The following is a 10,008-nucleotide window of genomic DNA, read 5'->3' on the forward strand; positions in this document are numbered from 1 at the left end:
GTCTGCACTCCTCACTCAGACATGTCCCCAAGTAGGCTGGGCATGCTCCCTCCACCCCTGTGACCAAGTGCACAGCGTCTGGGAGGGCCCCGCCCCCTCCCCTGCGTTTCTGGGACCCTTTGTAGCTCTCCCCTGGCATGGTGCCCTGCTCGAGCTCCTCCAGTGTCACAGGCTCTCACTTTCTGCCAGGGCCTCTCTCTTGTGCTTCCAGTTTGCTTCTCTATAAATGGGGTGACATATCTCTGTCACAGGCTTCACAGTGCTTTTTGGAAGTGGTTCTCAGTGACAGCTACTATCCTTATGATCCATATAAATCATCTCCTCTAATTTTCCCTAAGATCGGGGCGGGTGGCTTGGGACAGATGGGGACCTCCACAGCTCCTATAAGATTTGGAACCACGGGGACAAGAGTGCCCATGACTTGCATGAAGCCTGCAGCGGGGTTGCTCCTTTAGGTCAGTCTGTGGAGGTGTTTGTTGACTGACTGGCTGAGTGGGAAGCATGATGAGCCAGGAAACAGATGTTTGCAGGAGGAAGGAATCAATACATGGATAAATACATGGGCTTTCAGTCTCACTGGTTCGCCAAACACGGAGATTCTGAGGTTTAGAACCAGAAGGTCTCTGATGGACGCTGCTCCGGGGCTGCTGGCTGGTCCTTCCTGTGTCCCTGGCAGTCTTCCCTGTTGGAATGTTCTCTCCAGGGAGCCTCGGGGCCTTTGTCACCTTTGTGCTGGAGTCACACTGGCTGTCCCTCTGCTGAGGAGTCAGTCCCTGGTCAGGCACTGAGACACAGGAGAGCCCAACCCACTGGTGACCTTAGGTGATCTTAGGTGAGTGACTGGAATTTGTGAAACTCCGTTTTCCCCCATTTGCAAAAGAGGGGTGAGAATGACTCTTCAATCGAAGTGAAGGTTGCAGCCACATAGTGTCAAACTGAGAGCCTGGCCCAGGCACCAAGCTTGTGCCTTCCCCCCCACCCCCCGGCTCTGTCCCCACCTGCCCCACGGAACCCTTCTCAGCGCTAGGTGGCAACTGGCACCGGGTGGGCAGGTCAGCACTGCACCCGTGTTGCTGTCAATGCTTTTATTTCTGATGACGTTTTAAATTCTGGTAAAATTTACACGACCTAAAATCTGCCTAAGAGTAGGACCATGGCACTGGGGCACTGGCCTGGCTTTGCCGTGCTCACCATCCCTTTAGAGAGCTTGTTCATCGTCCCACATGGAGGTTCCGAGTATTAGACGGTGACTTCCCTGTGCCTTCAGCCTCTGCTGACCTGTCATTCTTTCTAATTTTTAAAAAATTTAAAATAGAAAACACAAACTACCATGTGTAGGCGTACGGCCCGGGGATATTAAGTACTTTCACACGTTGTGCAGCCGCCACCCCGTCCATCCTCAGAAGATCCTCATCTTACGAGACTGAAATTCTGAGCCCATTAAACACTAACTCTCTGTCTGTGCCGACCCCCAACTCCCCAGTTCCTGGCCTTTGTGCTTCTGTGGCTGTGATTTTGTCAGCTCTAGGAACTTCACGATCTCATGGGGGTGGGTTCACAGGGCTTCCCTGTTGTGTGGCTGCCCTCTCTCACTTGGCGTAATGTCCTAAGGTTCATCTGTGCTGTCGGTGTGCCACGGTCCCTCTCACCCATGATAGCCCATTGTATGTGCAGCCCACATTTGGTCAGCGCACTCAGTGACCACCTGGGCTGCTTCTGCCTTTGACTGTTGTGAGCAATGCTACTGGGATCACAGGTATGCAAAGATCTCTTTGAAATCCCGTAAATTTGTACTTTTAGCTCTTATATTTAGGTCTTTGATCTGTTTTAAACAAACTTTTATGCATGGTGTGAGGTTAGGGTCAGAAAATTTCCCCCAAATTGATGTCCAGTTATTTCAGGACCATTTGTGGAAAGGACTGTTCCTTTTCCCGTTGAATTACCTTTCGTCAAACACCAGTCTTAGTGTGTTTCTGGGTTCTGTTCCATTGGTTCGTGTGTCCATCCTCCTGTCCTGACCACACCGACTGCCATGTTTTCTCTGTCCTGTTACATTGAGCCTGGAAACCAGAGAGTGGACATGCCTGCCTTGGTTCTTCTTTCTAGGAATTGTCGCCTCTGATCCGGGGGGAGGCAGCCCTGGACATGCTTAGGGGGAAGGACCATCCCAGGAGGAAGAGACTTGAAATCTCCTTTCTTTGGGGTGGGGGCTAATGCCATTAGAGACCATGGTGTGGGAGGGCAGGAGGAGCTTAGAGTCCAGCCACCAGCGGGAGGAGGGTTCCGGTGGGTGGGGAACCCAGCTTCAGTGCTGCAGGCCACAGTGTGGGGCCACGTTAGCTCAGGGTGCAGCGTGGATGGAAGGCCCTTTCCTGCCCCCGTTGCTCTGGCCAGTGGAAACAGGGTTGTGCCATGAGCATGAGCTAAGGGGCCATGCGGGAGGCCATCAACAAGGGCACACTGTGGGGCCCCAGGGGCACATGCCTGTCCACCAGCACTGCCCATGCAGACTGTAAGGTGTATGGAATCATCTTGGGGAGGTGTGATGGTGACGCTTCCTACACAGCGGGTCTGAGGTGGTGAGCGGGATTCTGCACTTCTAACTGCTGCTGGTCTGCCGTCCACACTCTGGACTCTCAGCAAGGCTGTCGAGGACTCGAGTTCAACAGGGAGACAGGTGACAGGAACAGCGGTCCCGGCAGCGACCCCTGGACTGGCCGGCCTCTCCAGGTCGGTTCCTATCTCGCTTCTGAAAGGAGGAATAAGGATTGGCAAGAGAAGGAGGCCCATCAGGTCCGTGAGGTTTTCAGGCAGATCAGAAGTGGGAGGAAGACCTAAGATGAGCCCTGGACTGGCGCATGACACTAATAGAAGCATTTGGAATCTGAACAGATAACGCAAACCATCATAGAAACGTGTCTGTTGGAACAGGAAGCTCATGAAATGGGGTTTCACCCTGTTAAACTTTTGCTATTATCTTGTCACACTTCATAGTTATTAGCTCCAAACCCTGAAGCGAGGAATCAGGCATTGTAAGTGGCCCTGGGCAGAGAGACGTGTTGCAATAGCCGTGACAATGTCCATTTTATCAAAATGACCTTCCAAATGTCAACTATTCTTTGATAATCTGCTTGGAAAGTCACTTTCTACACTGGAGGCTCTAGGATGCAGGGGACTGGAATGTGGGGGGCTTGCTTTATAAAATCCTGGGCACAGGAGGGATGGACCGTGAGTGCATGGAGGATGGAGCGGACGATGCAGGCAGTGCTGAGAAGGGAAACTGCAGCTCTGGGGAGATTTCTGTGGTCCACGTTTTGAAGATCTAGCAAACTGTGATAGAGGGTGTCATGATCTGCCATTTAATTTTAATTATTTCAGTTAAAGCTGCTGGGTTTCTTGAAATATGCTGAGGAGTGCAAAGCATTTATCTCTGAATTAAATGGCAGTAACCTCCACTTACTCAAGACATCGAGAGAAGACAGTTAGCTCCAGTCTTTCTCCTTGAGAAAGAACTGCAGTCATGAAGACAAATACGGCTTCATCCATGAGTTAAAAATAACAAACCCTCATGGGAAAATTTCTCTGTCTCTTTTCCTTCCCAGTATAATGTAAATAATATTTGCTGAGTGCCTACTTCATCCAAAGACCTACCAGCTGGGCATCCAGGAAGAGATGACTTGAGGACCCTGCTCACCCTCCAGGGGAGGAGACAGGGATACCCCAGAACCTGCAATCTACAGTTTTTACAAACAGAGAAAAGGCATCCAGAACCTCCTGGGGACAGAGTGGGGAGCGATATATTTTTCCCTGGGAGCCATCCAGGAAGGCTCCATGGAGAAGATGATGCGTGGAATGAGTCCTGAGGAGCAAGAAGCTTGATTTAATGTGCCTGTCAGTTTTATTATAATTACTGTCTTTAAAATGCTACAAGGGTTTTGTTGCAAATGACAAAAACAAGTTTCACCAAGTAGGAGAATTTGTTGTTTCTTAAAACTGATGATTGACAAGTCCAGGGGGGTTGCTGGCTCTGGTCATGGGCCCTCATTGTCATGGGTATCTGGTAAACCCACATTTCCTGAGCCTTCTTTGTGTGAAGCCTTACACAGGCTCTTTTGTAGATGGTGGCAGCTCCTCTGGGATCTAGGCTGCAACCACAGCATGCACAGAACGACTCTCTACTCGAGGGCTGACAGAGGCTCATATTTGACCCCCTTGGTCTGCTGGTCAACTGCCTTCTCCCAAACCAGTCCCCACAGCCAGAGGGATCACCCTGGTTAGGTCTGGGCCAAATGGGCCACCCCTGGTGCTGGGAGTGCACAGAGCCTCTCTCCCCCATGCCATTCCCCACTGAGAGATGGGCAGTGATTTGCACAGAAACACCAGACTGGGAAAAACCCGTGTCCATGTTCCATTCCGCCCATGCGTAAGTGTGGGATTCTAGACTAATTGAGGGCTCAGGGAAGCCCCCATGGGCACAGTGAAGGACTTCCACCTAGGGCCGCCGTGGAGTCCGAGCTCTATGAATGATCTGAAAGTGAAGTCCGAGCTAGATTGCTGCATATTATATTATATTTATATTAATTGTTTCTCTCACAATCCCTTAAAAAGGCAATGTGTTCTCCAAATTATTCTCCAGAGGTTAGAAAACAGGGGCTGTGATCCTGTCTATGCCAGAGAATAGGACTGGTCTTGCTGAGACCTGGAACCATACAGCCTGAAGCCGAACCCTTATTTCATCTATAATAAGTTGTGTGGCATAGAGAATCATCTTTCTGAACAACAGAAGAGATTTGTCCCTCAAAACCTCTAACAAGGGCTAAAATATATTCTTAAAAAGTAAAACCGTCTGGCAACTCACTTATCAATTATTTATTTGCCTTGGCCCAAACTCTAGAAATAATAGTCCTGTTCTGGAGCTCATGAACCCAAAATAGTCACATAAATTGAAAACTGCTAGGCAATGTGGGTTTGTGGTGATAAAGGACTGTCCCCAGGGCTCTGAGGGAGGAGCTGACGCCCCTGCTGCAGTGTGGGAGCTGGTTCACAATGTCCTGGGCTTCAGAGTTCTGCAGATGCCACTGTGTGGAAGGTGGGAGGGCAGGTGATCCGGGCTCCTGGGCAGGGCCTGCTCAGCTCCACCCAAAGCCCCCGGCCTAAGGTGGAACTTGCACTGTGCTTCATGGTGCTCCCTGACCACTGCCCAGTGGACCAGGGTGGACAGCTGACCCAGGAGGCACACTTCATGAGCTGAGGGGAGCCATCGGATTCTCTTTCTTGGGGACATGCATTGGGAGCTTGCCAGAGGGGACAAGCACCAGCACTCAAGGTCACATGGACATGGGGCGGAGGCTGCCAAGGGCTTGTGCATGGACGGTAAAGAGTCCTCGGGGCTGCAGAGCTGTCTGCGGGTGCAAGGGAAGAGCAAGGGGAGGACCGGAGACAGGAGCTGTCTTCCACGACAGCAGCTCTGGCCACGCTGCAGGGTTTGACTTCGTTTCACTTTGCTCCCAGCAAACAGCTCTGGCCAACAGCAGCAGGACAGGCTGCTCCCCCTGTTCCATGGACCTTCAGCTCTCTTCTTCACAGGGCCGAGCTTTTCTGACCGTCTGTAACCTCTGGGGGTTTTCCTGAAATGGACAAAGTCCAGCTCCCTCCGCCAATCTCGCTGCCACCATAATACCCTGCGCCTCTCTACTGAGTTGGGAACAGAAATCACCTTTCTTCACTCTCCTTACTCTAGTCAAGTCTGACTTGGAGCCTCTGACCATCTCTAGGTGGGAAATGCACTCGGTTACTCTCGGGTAATCCAGGGTCCTGTCCACATCGGGGACAGCCCATGGACCTGCCCTTCCCTGGTGCCTGGCTGACCCTTTTGCCCTCTCCTCCCCTCTCCTAAGTCCCCTAAGGGCTCCTGCTCAGGTTCTGGAAAACAAAGGCTGAGAAAACCAGTCCTGGAGAACCACCCCTCACTAGGGGCTTCGCTTTCTGTGGTTGCATTACCCGTGGCCCAGGGCAGCCTGCAACCTCAAAAGGAACACTCCAGAAATGAGCTCCCAGAAGACCTGTTCTCTGTGGTTGCTGAGCCTAGAGATACCTGTGGCTGCTTTTGTCATGGAAAGTAGACTGAGGAGCTAGAGAGGGATCAAGTTCAGGTGCAGGGAGGGCCTGAGACGGCAGCCTACCAGCCGGGCGTCCAGGACCAATCAAAGAAACAACAGAGTCTTTTTTTGCTGAAACTCGTTTCTGATATTTGCAACCCAAAAGTCTTGAGTAACATATCAGAGACAGCAATCATAGAAATTGAAAGTAAATATTATGTGAGACCAAGTTTTAACCTGTTTACCGAGCTCCGATTATATCGACTTTATTGATATAAGCATCAGACATGTTCAAGGGTCTCCAGGAAGAAGACACAAAACCACACTCTACACGGTTCTTTTTAAAAAATCGTTCATTCCAGAAATAAGCCATTCATGAGTTTTAAACCAAGTGCCGTTCGGAGCACTGTGGAGGAAGCTCGCGCTCTTCCCTCCACCCCGCGTGGGACATACAATGCCCTTCTGTCCAGCCTATTCTCACCATTCACTACTGTCCCCTCATAAAACCCTTCTCTTACTTAATGATGGCCTCCACACCACACTTTCATTACAGTGCACTGCTGTGAAGCCCTACTGTCTCATCAGTTACTGGTGTTGATCTTTCATAGTGCTTCATTTATAAATTAAACTTTACCATAGGGATCTGCATACAGGAAAAAAAATGTCTATGTAGGATTTTGTTTTATCAGTAGTTTCAGGCACCCAACAGGGGTCTTGGAACATCCCCCAGGGTTAAGGGGGCTACTCCAGTACTGGAACAAAAATGAGCATCATCATCAGGCACGAAGGCCCAGATGACACGGACTGGGTGGGATGGTTAGTTAGCACCTTCCCCAGCGCAAGCATTGTGCAGAGGACGTTTTTCCCCAGAGAACAGTTTGAGTTGTTGTAAAGTACTCGGGACATGTGCTAGAGTTCCGCACGCCCTGGCCCATTTAACCCGGGTCTCACCTCCACCCTGTATAACGGGCGCTGCCGTCACCTGCCTCCAGGTGAGGGTGCTGCGGCTCCGTGGGGCTATGGAAGAGGGTCCCCAGACCCCTTGCTCTACGTCCACCCTTTAGCCGCCCACACTCAGCCCCGGGCTGAGCTGTTCAGTGGGACATTTCAGAAACAGTCCTTAAGTTTCAAACCATGCGCCCTTCTGAGTAGCAGGGTGGAGCCTTGAGCCACCCGGGACCCGGATCACTCATCGCCCTGAGCACCCAGGCCGTGCAGGCTGCCACCCAGCTTCTCCAACTCCCAAACGCCTGCCATAGCTTGGCAAATGACTGCCGGAAGGCTTGTTCCATTACTTTGTTAAAATCATTGAGCTTCTAAAATCATTGAGTTTCCAAAACAGCCCTCCTCCCTAATGGGCATGTCACTGGGGAGCCTTCTGGGGCAAAGAGATCAGTGGAGAACAGGGACTGGGATGTGGGATGGAGGGGCGTGGGGAGGGGTCTCCTTCCTCTGGGCCTTCCAGCCCTGGCCCTGTGGAGTGAGTGGGCCAGCTGAGCACCCCTCTTTCTCTCTCCCCGCCATGCTTTCCGTCCGGCTCGCTTTGCCTTGCTCAGGTTCCCTTTCCTTCTTTGCAGCATGTGGACTGTTGGGGTTTCCACCGAGCACCCGCTCTGCAGCGAACCCGCACTCACTCTTGGTGGTAATGACTGCAGTTATCGACGTCATTACAACAGCCAGGCACAGTTCCAAATGCTGCCCACAGTGTGTCCTTCCACCCCTAGATGGTTCTAGGAAGTGGAAACTATTAGCTCCCCTCAGAGGAGGGCAACAAGGAGGCACCGAGGATTGCTGAGACCGTGCACCTCCAAACACAGCTCAGGGACTCACAGGCTTCATCCACGTCCTCCCCCCACAGTGCCTGGGAGGTGATCCCAACCCCTTCCCCTGGTCTCCAGATAGCAACCCGAGGCTCAGAGCTGAGGAGGAAAGTCCCGGGCGCATCTGGTGGGAGGCAGGGCAAGGGAGGAGGAGCCACACCTGAGTCCAGGCCCGTCGCCTCTTGACATCTCCTACGTCCCTCTTCCTTTTATTTCAGTGCTGGGGTCATCAGTGAAGGACTCAGGATTGACCTTGAGTAGAGGGCAGGCTCTGGGTCCTGGGGCTCAGCCAGGTGGTGGGTGCTTACCTCCTCGCCATCTTGAATGCCCCTCTCTCACTCCCAGATCAACAGGGACTCAGCTCTCCTGAGATGAGACCGTGTGAGCTCACAGGAGGTGACAGTGTGTGAAGTGCCTGGGACCCTTGAAGACGAAGCTTCACTGCCCCCCTCTCCTCTCTTCCTTCTCCCAGCCTCAGCCAATGAATTGAATCCTCCGGCTCCAGGTTTCCCATGACCCCTACAGGGCCATATGCCACCCAGACCTGAGCCCCATTCCATAAAGTGACAGCCCACAGCAAACAGAAGCAAAGTGGTAGCACAGCCCATGACCCAGCAGGCCAGCTGACCACTGACTGGGCCTGGCCAGGGTCATCCGGAGACCTGCCAGCCCTTCTGCCGGAGTGCCCTTCATCACCCTGCTCCTGGGCCTCAAGAGTCTGTGTCACCCTGCTCCAAGGAAGGAGTGGGCTTCCAGACGCACTCTCTCCCAGCATCCTGCCCCTTCCCACTACTGATCCCGGGAGAAATCACTTAATCACAGGGACAAGCCTGAGGTTAGGGAGTATCATCAATTCTACGTTATCAGTGAGAAGGCTGAGGCTCTGGTGAGTTAAGCCGGGCTCCTGGCCATGGTGTGGCCCTGGTGGACGTGGCCCCCTGCCTCTCCCCTCCTGGAGAACGCTCCTGGCTCTGCGCTTCTCCGCCTCATGCAATCATGCTGCTTGCCCGCCCAGAGTGCCTTCTCCTGCTGCCTCTGGGACACTCGTGTTCAATGTGGAAACCCCAAACTCAGCATCACCTTCCAGATGCCTCCTGGGCCTTCCCCTAGCATGTCCTCCTCTTGGCTTTTGTAGCTCTGGGCATGTTCCTCTGGGAGTTTGACATTACACCGTGTTCCAGCCTTGTGCTTCCTGGGCTGAGCTTCCTGGGGGACAGGGACCCTGTCCTGGGTTCCTTTGTGTTGCCAGCACTAAGCACAGTGACAGGTGGGATGAATCAGTGAATAAGCCTATCCTCGCACATTTAAGCACAAGACACGGAGAATCCATATAACAATGACATCGGCATTCAATACCGGAAAGAAAAAGATGAATTTATGTCCCTCTGGTAGGGACAGCTGTCCTGGTAGGGACACACACTGCTGGCTTCATGCAGGACTTTTGGGGAGCAGGCTCTTCAGGGATGGATAGACCTGTATGCCACATCAGGCTGATGTCCCTTGTAAAGCACAGCTACTTGAGTGTAGCTCATGGCTGTCTTCTGGGGAGGGTTTGTCCCCATTTGGCTGGCATTGGCTGGCCGGCTTGCCGAAGCTCTGCTGGAGCAGGATGTGGTTGAGCCATTGCAAAGTTTAAGGTCTGTTCCTGTGCTGCTTGTTACTGAGACCAGGGCAAAGGACAGGGAGCTAATTATCAAAGGAAATGGAGATGGCACTCCCACCACCTGGCTGCCAAGAGCCTACGGGGAGGGGAGGTTCCCATTCTCCCTCTCGTTGGCTCTCTTCCTGCCCTTTTGGTCACATAGGCAAGATAAGAGGCGGAGGAGACATGAGAAGAAAAGAAACCTAAAATCTATAAAAGGGGCAAGAGACCCCCACTCCTTTGGCACAAGCTCTGGACCCCCTCTTCTCTGGAGGAGTCTCTCGGTTCTCTCTGTTCAGTCCTTTAAATAAAACTTCTTTTCTGCGCTTGCCTTGGTGTTTCTCGGGTGTTCAGTCTTCAACATTGAAGACTCTTGGGGAGGGAGGGAATTCCAATCCTGACTCTCAAGACTGGTTTCATTACCATGGTTGCAGATCACTCTCTGTTT

This window comes from Spermophilus citellus, assembly GCF_964194105.1.
Source record: "Spermophilus citellus genome assembly, chromosome: 1".
In the NCBI taxonomy this organism is placed as follows: domain Eukaryota; kingdom Metazoa; phylum Chordata; class Mammalia; order Rodentia; family Sciuridae; genus Spermophilus; species Spermophilus citellus.